Raw genomic sequence first — 12,715 nt, forward strand, 5'->3', positions numbered from 1 at the left:
TACAGATGCTAAAGTGGTCTGGCCAGGGCCACATGGCTCCCTGGAGCCCTAGTCTGTGAAGACCAGTGTCCCTGGAAAAGTTGGCAACATGGGGTAGTTTGGACTTTGCTGAATGTATCACATTTCACAGTGAAGGAATTAATCGTGGGATAGCATATGGCAGTAAGCAAGTCCTCCAGTGGTTTGTATAGTATATGTATGAACAGCCATGCAATCTGTCTGTTAGACCCATCCCTCGCTCTGGGATTCCAGCCACACCCACCCAGTTAGCTATTTGGTACCATATAGTCCTGCAACCCTGGTTACAGCTCGCTGGACCACGGAGGTATGCGTGACTGAAGAGCAACCTGGCTCAGGGACCCTGCCCAACAGGCACAACTGTGACCTAATTAAGCTGATCAGATCTCATTGCTTAGACCTTGTGAGAGCCAGCATTAGGGGAAAAAAACCCCAAAAGAATTAGCCATTGGTAGAGGGAATAAAAACATTCTGCTTACCAAATATGCAGACAAAGTTCATATCTAATCACCAGAGTACCAAAAAAACTTATTTTGGAAATAACTGATATCTGTTTTATTTTATAAAAAATTAATCATCACAGAGGAAAAAATCAGAACTTTTTCTAGATTTATTTATATCTATCTTAAAACTCTGCACGGCATTTACTTTGAAATTCAGGATCGGGAGTGGAGAGCAGTCTACACATTTTCTGGTCTAAATGTCTTAATGTGAACCTGAAAAACTACAAGGAGAAGCAGCAGGACGAAGCCCTGAAGCAGTAGGAGTCAGGAGTAGGAGAGAAGAAAATATCAAGTGGCCAGAAGGCAGGAGCAAGAGGCGCAAATCAGAGACTTGCTGAGTCACCATAGTGACCAGGCAGCAGAGAGAGGATGCAGGCACCCCTTTCTGGAGGAAACCTCTGAAATTCCTGCAGCTCTCAGAGCTGCTCTCTGGCCTCAGTGCAGCCTAAGTCTCCCTCTTTCCTCATGTAGCCTTATTGCAAATACTTACCTCCTGAGCTTGAGGTTTGTCTTTGCTTCTTGAAACCTAAAAGAACCTAACTAAGGCATCATATTAGCAAATAAAAGAAATATATGCAGATACTATAATCAAAGCCAAAGGTAAGAAACAATAAAGGGAGTGGACAGGATACTATGATTTGTGTGTCTCAATTGAGAGGCTTAATTCAAGAAGAGCTTTGAGTTGAGAGACAACATTACAGAACATAGAATACCTTCAGGAAGATGGAGGCCAGGATAAATACATGTAAAACCATGTCTTAAATGGGCAGCAATCAGGAAGCTAGGATTGTACCACCAGAAGAAGAGAAGACTCAGGGGGCTCATGATAGATGGTGCCCTGTGTCAGAGGACTATCAGTTGGAGGAAGGATTGAAATTTTTTCATGTGCCAAAGGGAAAGACATAGGAACAGGGAGAGTAAAGGTTTCATTTTAATAATTAGAAAAGCTTTTCAAAAATCTAAATTTTTCAGAAGAGGGGGTGGTCTGCTTTAAAAGGTAGTGAGTTTTTGTCATTGAAAATGTTCAAAGAAAGAGAAAATTTAAGAATCATCTCAATTCTGAAACTGTTTGAGAGAAAGACTCCTTCTATCCATGACATTTCCTACGTAGGGAGCACAAATTCTGGAGCCTTACTACTCAGGCTTGTATCTTGGATGACCCTAAGCAAGTTACTTGGCTCCTCTAAGCAAATTTCCCAATCTAGAAATTGAGAAAATACTAGTACCTATGTCATAGAGATGTTGTGAAGATTAAATGAGATCATTCAAATAAAGAGTTTAGAACAATGTCTGGCATCTAAGAAGCACTAGATATATATATTGGTTGTTGTTGAGATTTGGTCCCCAGGACTTCTTCAAAGTGCTCATAGTTAAACTAATTATAACTGTGAAGGGACTATCTGCTCATCATTGAAGGAAATAAATATTAGAACTGCTTTATTAAGTGTCATTAAATTAGTAAATTAATGCTGAAAATGACCTTAGGTTTTGGGATATTCCCTTCTCCTTAATTATAAAGCCATGTATGACTTTTAAAAGAACAAAAAAAGGCAGGCCCAGGGGCTGTAATTGAATTCCACCACTGGTTCAGTAAATATTTGGGAGGTACCTTCCATGTTCCTGGTACTGTACTACACAAAACTAACACAACCAAAGAAATAACTTGCTCCAAAGGAACTTACTTAAGTCAGGGAAATAAACCATCAAGATGAAAACAAACAGGTGGCCAAGATGGCAGAGTGGAAACACCCTGAGCTCACCTCCTTCCACAGGCACACCAAAATTACAACTGTTTGCAGAGCAACTATTTATGAGAAAGACCTGAAGAGTAGCAGAAAAGATTTTCCACCACTAAAATAAGAAGGAACCACAATGAGATGGGTAGGATGGCCAGAGATATGATATAGTCAAGACCCACACTCCCAGGTAGGCAACTCACAGGTGTAGCCAGCTGCCCTGAGACTCAGCCCCTCATACCAGCAGGTCATCCCAGCCCAGGTCTCCCCAGACTCCACAGCCAGCTGCATCAAGACCCAGCTTTCCCCACAAGTGGCCAGAAACCACCATTAGGGGCAGGACATGGCAGCCAACTGGGCTGGGAGCCAGTCCCGCCTGCCAGTGTGGACACAGTAGTCAGTCCCACTGCAACAGGAGGGCCTACTCAGTCCATATAGGGGGTACCCCTAGAGCATATAGCTCTGCTGACCAGAGGGGAGTGTGCTACTGGGCCCCATAGGACATCTCCTACATAAGGCCACTTCTCCAAGATCAGAATCATAACTGAATTACCTAATACATAGAAATAAACACAGAGAATTAGGCAGAGTGAGAAGACAGAGGAATATGTTCTAAACAAAGGAACAAGACAAAACTCCAGAAGAAGAACTAAGCAAAGTGAAGATAAGCAATCTATCTGATAAAGAGTTCAAGGTAATGATCATAAAGATGCTCAACAAACTTGGCAGAAGAATGGATAAACATAGTGAGAAGGTTAACAAACAGAAAATAAAAAGAAGAACCAAACAGAGCTGAAGAACACAATAGCTAAAATGAAAAATACACTAGAAGGAATTAACAGTAGATTAGATGACAAAAAAGAACGGCTTAGCAAACTAGAAGACAGAGTAGTGGTAATCATTCAAGCTAAACATAGAAAAGAAAAAAGAATTTTTAAAAATGAGGACAACTTAGGAGGCCTCTGGGACAACATCAAGTATACTAACGTTTGCATTATAGGGGTCCCAAAAGGAGAAGAAAGAGAGAAAGAGGCAGAAAACTTATTTGAAGAGATAATAGCTGAAAACTTCCATAACCTGGGAAAAGAAACAGACATCTAGGTCTAGGAAGCACAGAATGTTCAAACAAGATGAAACCAAAGAAATCCACACCATGTAATTATAATTGAAATGGCAAAAATTGGGGCTTCCCTGGTGGTGCATTGGTTGAGAGTCTGCCTGCCGATGCAGGGGACACGGGTTCGTGCCCCAGTCTGGGAGGATCCCACATGCCGCGGAGCAGCTGGGCCTGTGGGCCATGGCTGCTGAGCCTGTGCGTCTGGAGCCTGTGCTCCTCAGCGGGAGAGGCCACAACAGTGAGAGGCCCATGTACCAAAAAAAAAAAAAAAAAAAAAAAAAGGCAAAAATTGAAAATAAAGAGAGAACCTAAAAGCAGCAAGGTAAAAACAACTAGTTATGTACAAAGGAACCCTGATTAGACTATCAGGGTTAGACTGATTAGACTATCAGGGTTAGACTATCAGCTGACTTCTCAGAAGAAACTTTGCAGGCCAGAAGGGAGTGGTACATTATATTCAAAGTGATGAAAGAAAATAATCTTACAACTAGAAATACTCTACCCAGCAAGATTATCATTCATATTTGAAGGAGAGGTAGAACTTTACAGATAAGCAAAAGCTAAAAGATTTCAGTACCACTAAACCAGTTTTACAAGAAACGTTAAAGGGACTTCTCTAAGCAGAAAAGAAAAGACCACAACTAGAAATTTTAAAAATGAGGAGAGGCCACAAGAGTGAGAGGCCCACATACCATAAAAAAAACAAAAAAACACCATAGTAAGAGACAAAGAAGGACATTACATAATGATAAAGGGATCAATTCAACAAGAAGATATAACAATTGTAAATACATATACACTCAACATAGGAGCACCTAAATACATAAAGCAAATATTAACAAACATAAAGGGAGAAATTGATAGTAACACAATAATAGTAGGGAACTTTAACACCCGGACAGGAAATCAAAAAGAAAACACTGGCCTTGAAACACACATTAGACCAGATGGACTTAATAGATATAGAATACTCCATCCAAAACGCAGAAGAATACACATTCTTTCCACATGTACATGGAATATTCTCCACCTAGATAACATACTAGGCTGCAAAACAAGTCTCAATAAAGTTAAGGAGAAATCATATCAAACAACTTTTCTGACTGCAACAGTGTAAGACTGGAAATCAACCATAAGATAAAAACTGCAAAAAAGCACAAACATGTGAAGGCTAAATAATATGCTACTAAACAATCAATGGATTGCTGAAGAAGTCAAAGAGGAAATCAAAAAATGCCAGGAGACCAATGAAAATAAACACAACAATCCAAAATCTATGTGATACAGCAAAAGCAATTCTAAGAGGGCAGCTTATAGTGAAACAAGACTACATCAGGGAGCAAGAGAAATCTCAAATAAACAATCTAACCTTATACCTAAACGAACTAGAAAAAGAAGAAATAAAACCCAAAATTAGTAAAAGGAAAGAAATAAAAATCAGAGCAGCAATAAATGAAATAGAGACTAAGTTTTTTTTAAAAAAAGCAATGAACTAAGAGCTGGTTCCGTGAAAAGGTAAACAAAACTGATAAACCTTTAACCAGGCTCAACAAGCAAAAAAGAGAACAGACCCAAATAAGTAAAATCAGAAATGAAGTAGAGAAGTTACAACCAACACCACAGAAATACAAAACGTCACAAGAGATTTCTACAAACAATTATACAGCAATAAAATGGACAACCTAGAAGAAATGGATAAATTCCTAGAAATGTGAAATCTCCCAAGACCGAATCAGGAAGAAATAGAAAATAAAAAACAGACTAATTACCAGTAAGGAATTTGAATCAGTAATGAAAATTCTCCCAGCAAACAAAAGTCCAGTGCCAGATGGCTTCACAGGTAAATTCTACCAAACATTTAAAGAAGCGTTAATACCTATCTGTCTCAAACCATTCCAAACAATTGAAGAGGAAGGTTTGCTTCCAAACTCATTCTAAAAGGCCAGCATCAACCTGGTACTAAAAGCAGACAAAAATGCCCACCGCCCAAAAAAGAAGAAAATTACAGGTCAATATCATTGATGAACATAGACGCAAAAATCCTCAACAAAATATTAGCAAGCTGAATTCAACAACACATTAAAAGAGTCATACATCATGATCAAATGAGATTTAACCCAGGAATGCAAGAATGGTTCCACAATAGCCACAAATCAAGCAATATGATACACCACATTAACAAACTGAAGTATAAAACTTATATTATCTTCTCATAGATGCAGAAAAAAGCTTTTGACCAAATTCAAGATCCATTTATGATAAAAACGCTCAACAAAGTGGATATAGAGGAAATACAATTCAACATAATAAAGGCCATATATGACAAACCTACAGCTAACATTATACTCAATGGTGAAAAAGCTGAAAGCATTCCTTTTAAAATCAAGAATAAGACAAGGATGCCCACTCCCACCACTTTTATTCAACATAGTATTGGAAGTCCGAGCCACAGCAATCAGATAATAAAAGGAAATAAAAAGAATCCAAAATGGAAAGAAAAAAGTAAAACTGTCACTGTTTGCAGATGACACTGCATATATAAAATCCTAAAGACACCACTAAAAATCTATTAGAACTAATAAACAGATTCAGTAAAGTTTCAGGATATGAAATTAATATACAGAAATCTGTTGCAATTCTATACACTAACAACAAACTAAGAAAAAGAAATTAAGAAAAAAATTTTCATTTATAATTGCATCAAAAAGAATAAAATACCTAGGAATAAATGTAAGGAGGTAAAAATCCTGCACTCAGAAAACTATAAGACACTGATACAGGTAATTGAAGATGACACAAACAAATGGAAAGATATACCATGCTCATGAATTGGAATAATTAATATTGTTAAAATAATCATACTCCCCAAGGCAATCTACATATTCAATGCAACCCCTATCAAAATACCAGTGGCATTTTTAACAGAACTAGAACCAATAATTCTAAAATTGGCATGGGAACACAAAAGACTCTGAATACTCAAAACAATCTTGAGAAAGAAGAATAAAACTGGAGGTATCACACGCTCTAATTTCAAACTCTACTACAAAGCTACAATCATCAAAACAGTATGGTTCTGGCACAAAAACAGACACATAGATCAATGGAACAGAATAATGAACCCAGAAATAAACTCATGTGTATATATGCAATTAATCTATGACAAAGGAGGTAAGACTATACAATGGGGGAAAAGTCTCTTCAATAAGTGATGTTGGGAAAACTGGACAGATACATGCAAAAGAAGCAAACTGGATTGCTTTCTCACACCATATACAAATATAAACTCAAAATGGATTAAAAATTAAATGTAAGCCCTGAAACCATAAGACTTTTAGAAGAAACATAGGTCTTTGACATCAGTCTTAGCAATTTTTTATATATCTCCTCAGGCAAGGAAAACCAAAGCAAAAATAAACAAATGGGACTACTTCAGACTAAAAAGCTTTTGTATAGTGAAGGAAACTGTCAACAAAATGAAAAGGCAGGGGCTTCCCTGGTGGCGCAGTGGTTGAGAGTCCACCTGCCGATGCAGGGGACAAGGGTTCGTGCCCCGGTCTGGGAAGATCCCACATGCCATGGAGCAGCTGGGCCCATGAGCCATGGCCACCAAGCCTACGTGTCCAGAACCTGTGCTCTGCAACGGGAGAGGCCACAACAGTGAGAGGCCACAACAGTGAGAGGCCCACATACCAAAAAAAAAAAAAAAAAAAAAAAAAAAGAAAAGGCAGCCTACTGAATGGGAGAAGATATTTGCAAATGACATATCTGATAAGGGGTTAATATCCAAAATATACAAAGAACTTATACAACTCAACATCAAAAAAACCACCAACGTGATCAAAAAAATGGGCAGAGGACCTGAATAAACATTTTTCCATACAGGTGGCCAAAAGGCACATGAAAAGATGATCAACATCACTAATCATCAGGGAAATGCAAATCAAAACTACAGTGGGATATCACCTCATATCTGTAAGAATGACTGTTATCAAAAAAGACAGCAAATAACAATTGTTGGCGAGGATGTGGAGAAAAGGGAACCCTCGTGGATTGTTGGTGGGATTGTAAATTAGTGCAGCCACTATGGAAAACAGTATGGAGATTCCCCCCAAAAAATTAAAAATAAAATTATCACACAATCCAGCAGTTCCACTTCTGGGTATATTTTCAGCAAAAAATCAGAAACACTAATTTGATAAGATATAAGCACCCCAGTGTTCATTGCAACATTATATACAATAGCCAATATACGGAAGCAACATAAATGTCTATCAATAAATGAATGGATAAAGAAAATGTGGTATGTACTATATATATATACACACACACATACATATATATACACATACATATATATACACATGCATATATATACACACATACATATATATATGCAATGAAATGTTACTAACCATAAAAAATTATGAAATCTTGCCATTTGTGACAACATGGATGGGCCTAAAGGGTAACATACTAAGTAAAATAAATCAGACAGAGAAGGACAAATACCGTATGGTTTCACTTGTATGTAGAATCTAAAAAACAAAACAACTGAACCAACAAAACAGAAACAGATAGATGCAGACAACGACCTGGCGGTTGCCATTGGAAAGGGGGTGGGTGGTTCAGTGAAATAGCTGAAGGGAGATTAAGAAGTTACAAAATGAATAAGTCATGGGGATATAATATACAGCATAGGAAATATAATCAATAATATTGTAAAGATTTTGTAAGTGACAGGTGGTAGCTAGACTCATCGTGGTGACCATTTTGTAATGTATAAAAATACCCAATCTCTATGTTGTACACCTGAAACTAATAATTTTGTAAGTCAATTACACTTCAATTTTTAAAAAGTGAAAAAAAGATAACAGATGAAGGCAGGGAATAAACAGAGTGCTGTGATGGGTGTTAGAGCGGACAGTGAAGTGAGGGTGAAATGCTTGCCTGTGGCCTGAATCTTCAGGAAAAGACAGGGCCTTTATTCCCCTGGGGGAAAAAGCAAACGACTAATGCAAATCCTTGTTACCACAAAGAGGAAGAGAATTGAGGATAGAATCTCTGTTAAACATCTCAGGTTTTTTACCAAAAATAGAAAGATTGGCCATTTTTACAGACAAAAGAAGTCTCTGCAATGTTTTAGTCATGCAGCCTCCATTTAATTATATATTCCATTTCTCTGCAACCACCTCAAATATTAAATTTCTCACTTTTCTCATAGTCCATTCTGCTTCAGAGTAATAAGATCACATCGATAACTGAAACTAATATATAAGCCAAAATTTTTATTTTAGTAAAATTTCATTTTAGTAAAAAATATCCAATTTCCTCAGCAAATCTTTAGTAGCCAGCATATCTTCTGATGGGCTAGACTAAAAGGAAACCAGAGATTAAAAGAGACATAAAGAGGCATACTCCTCCTGCGCTATCAGCTCCCATGTAAGAGTCGTCTAGCTGAGCAGTTTATTAATCAGGTTAAGCTGGACTATTCTAACAAAGTATTACAAACCTCCAAATCTCAGTGGCTTAACATGACAGCAATTTATTGCTTCGGTCATTTAAAGTCCATTGCAGACAAGCAATTCCCCAAGGTAACTTATCCTCCACATGGTGACTTAGAGATACAGGCTCCCTCCATCACGATTTTAGGATGTGTGTAGCAAAGCAAGAGAAAGTGAAAAGAGCTCACACCTCCTCTTAATTGCCTCTGATTAAAAGAAACACATATCTTTTCTATTCAAAATCTGTTAGTCAAAACCAGATACATGGTTTTGACCTCCCTGCAATGAGGCTCAGAAAAATAGGGGAGCACATGAAATATTGAGGGAGTATTACTGCCTCTTTTGGTATATGCAATTCTCACCAAAATCAAACTCAGGCCAGGGATATTCAGATGTCTTGGAAATTCAACTCCAGGCAGGTGCAGGTATCCCAGCCTCAACTGGGATTGAAATTAAGAATTTCTGCTTGTCTATGTTTATTTTTTTTAATTAATTAATATATTTATTTATTTTTGGCTGCATTCGGTCTTCGCTGCTGCATGCATGCTTTCTCTAGTTGTGGCAAGCGGGGGCTATTCTTTGTTGTGGTGCGCGGGCTTCTCATAGTGGTGGCTTCTCTTGTTGTGGAGAACAGGCTCTAGGTGCGTGGGCTTCAATAGTTGTGGCACTCAGGCTCAGTAGTTGTGGCTTGCGAGCTCTAGAGCGCAGGTTCAGTAGTTGTGGCGCACGGGCTTAGTTGCTCTGTGGCATGTGGGATCTTCCCAGACCAGGGCTCAAACCCATGTCCCCTGCATTGGCAGGCAGACTCCCAACCGCTGTGCCACCAGGCAAGTCCCACTTGTCTATGTTTAAAACACATGTAAGTTTTCCTCATAAGGAGAGTCCCACTTGTCTATGTTTAAAACACATGTAAGTTTTCCTCATAATGTTACACCCTGGCACTTGAATAAAGTGTTACAGAAAGCAAATTGAGCCCCAGTTTTGCAAAAGATGGAACTTTAAAGATGGCAGCAAAACCAGCACTGTTCTTGTCAGACTTGGTCTAAGATTTGGAGAATATCATACACCATAGACTGGACACCATGCACATAAGCCCACCATTGGGCATAGATCAGGTAATTAACAAACCTTTTTTTCAAATTATATCCACAACAAAACATAGAGCCTTTCTATTGTTCCATGATATTTTTTCTCAAATGGTGTAGTCTTCAAAAAATTTTTATTTTTATTTTTGTGAAACTAAGATAAGTCTATCTCTCTGTAGGAGAGAAATACCTCTCTTATCTCTCTGTTTGTTTTTTGTTTGTTTGTTTTATTTTGTTTTGTTTTTGTTTTTTAGTTTTCTTTTTCTTGGAGCTATGTGTATAAAACTTCCAAGTGGATCAACCCACACTGTGCAACAGTTTTGCTGCCAGGTCTATGTGGAAATTTACATCATGACTTTTATCTAGTAGCGGTTGTTCTTGGAGAAGTCTTCAGTTCTTAGTGTACATGTAGGAGAATGACATTCAAGAAAGAGACTCACAGTAATAAATCTGATTTAGGAAAGATATGTGACTGAGAAATATGAAATCATCCTAATAGCACCTGGAGTGGTAACTTTGCAGATTTTTTTCCTCTCTTTTTTTTTAATGGCAATTAGTGACCTCCAGGTTTCTTTCCAACATGCACTGACTCTTTGACACCTTTCTACACAGCTATCTCTGCCATCGTCTTGGACAACAGGAATCCACTTATCCAACAGAAAGGCTCCTGGGCACTTCCCTTGTGGTCCAGTGGTAAAGAATCTGCCTTCCAATGCAGGGGACACGGGTTTGATCCCTGGTTGGGAAACTAAGATCTCACATGCCACGGGGCAACTAAGCCCATGCGCCACAACTACTGAGCTTGTGCGCCTCAACTAGAGAGCCTGCGTGCTGCAAACTACAGAGTCTATGCACCACAACTACAGAGCCCATGTGCCCTGTAGTCTGTGCACCACAAGTAGGGAAGAGAAAAAAACCCGCACACCACAACTAGAGAGAGAAGCCTGTGTGCTGCAAGGAAAAGATCCCACACGCCTCAACAAAGATCCCACGTGCCGCAGCTAAGACCTGACACAGCCATAAATAAATAAATAAATAATCTTAAAAAAAGAAGAAAGAAAGAAACGCTCCTGTCTCCACAACTTCCTTAACTTCAGTTACCTTATTAGGCTCTATACACATCAATCACCCATACAGGTGTGACCCAAATCCTGTGACTATCCCCAATAATTCAACTGCTCAAATTTAAACTCTAAAATTCCAGTCTTTAAGTACGATTTTCTTTTCTTAGAGGACACTCATTCTGTCACTCCGTATACCCACTTTTCACATATTTACAGCATCCAGTCCCTAATGCCTGCCCTGGGAGGTAGTGAGCTTCTTGTCTCTGTGGATTCAGGAAGAGGAAGGATGATCATCTGTCAGGGATACAACACAGGCCTACCCTGACCTTTTGAGAAAGTCATGTTGCCCTAGAAGGTGCAGGGATACAGAATTTACGGACATATTGCAACTGTGATTTAAATGCTTGATTCTAGTAGCTGCAGGGACCTGACCTTCCAGTAAGTTTTCCATATTTAAATGACCAAGGTTCTAAATCAAGCACTAGATAATGACAAAATAATTAAAGTGATAAATACTGAAAAACTTTAGCAGGATTAGGAAAACATGTGTCAATTTAAATAAGTTGAGTAATAGGGGTAGGGGATTAAGAGGTACAAACTACTGTGTATGAAATAAATAAGCTCTGAGGATGTATTGTAAAACATAGGGAATATAGCCAATATTTGAAAATAATATAAATGGAGAATAACCTTTAAAAACTGTGAATCACAGGCTTCCCTGGTGGCGCAGTGGTTGAGAGTGTGCCTGCCGATGCAGGGGACACGGGTTCGTGTCCCGGTCCGGGAGGATCCCACATGCCGCAGAGCGGCTGGACCCGTGAGCCATGGCCGCTGAGCCTGCGCGTCCGGAGCCTGTGCTCCGCAACGTGAGAGGCCACAACAGTGAGAGGCCCGCCTACTGCAAAAAAAAAAAATAAAAATAAAAAAAAATTGTGAATCACTGTGTTGTACACCTGTAAATTTATAATATTGCATAACAACTATACTTTAATAAAATAAGTATAGATAGATATATAGATAAAGCTGAGTAATGTTACAGCCAGGACCTTGGAAATGCAAGAAACAAGAGACTGTAATTAATGTAATACCTAGAAGGAAAATGGTGTTGCTCAAGAATCATATACAGTGTATAGGGTAACACTTACTAGGGCCATAACATCAGCCTCAAATCCAGTATGCTGAGGTAAATTAAAACTTGCCTCAGTTTTTAGACTCCAATTTAGATCGGACTCAACTGGAAGAAACTTATTTGTTGTAACAGAAAAGATAATACAAGAAAAAGAATCCTAAACTTACAAACTAAGTGAAAACAACACAGTAAGTCAAATATACACAAACTTGTGATCAATTGGAAGTACCTAAATGGTAATCTCCAGACTGCGGGGATGGAAATACTCCTGCATAGAAATCCTAAGCATTTATTAGATTTCGGATTATTGTTTTAGCATTCTTACATTGTCATCAAGGCAGATAATCATTAACTATACATATTTTTTTAGCTTAAGCGATCAAATAAGAGGATATTTTATGCATCAAAGAATAATGTCTCAGACATTGGTTACCAATTGATAAAATCAAAGGGTAGAATATTAGAAGAGACCCTCAAAAATCCTAGGACAATCTAATGTGACTATGGAATTATTTTTCTCTTCCTTGGGGAACAAAAGGAAGTTAATAGAGCATAACCA

Source organism: Phocoena sinus, chromosome 4, assembly GCF_008692025.1.
Source record: "Phocoena sinus isolate mPhoSin1 chromosome 4, mPhoSin1.pri, whole genome shotgun sequence".
NCBI classification, from domain to species: Eukaryota; Metazoa; Chordata; class Mammalia; order Artiodactyla; family Phocoenidae; genus Phocoena; species Phocoena sinus.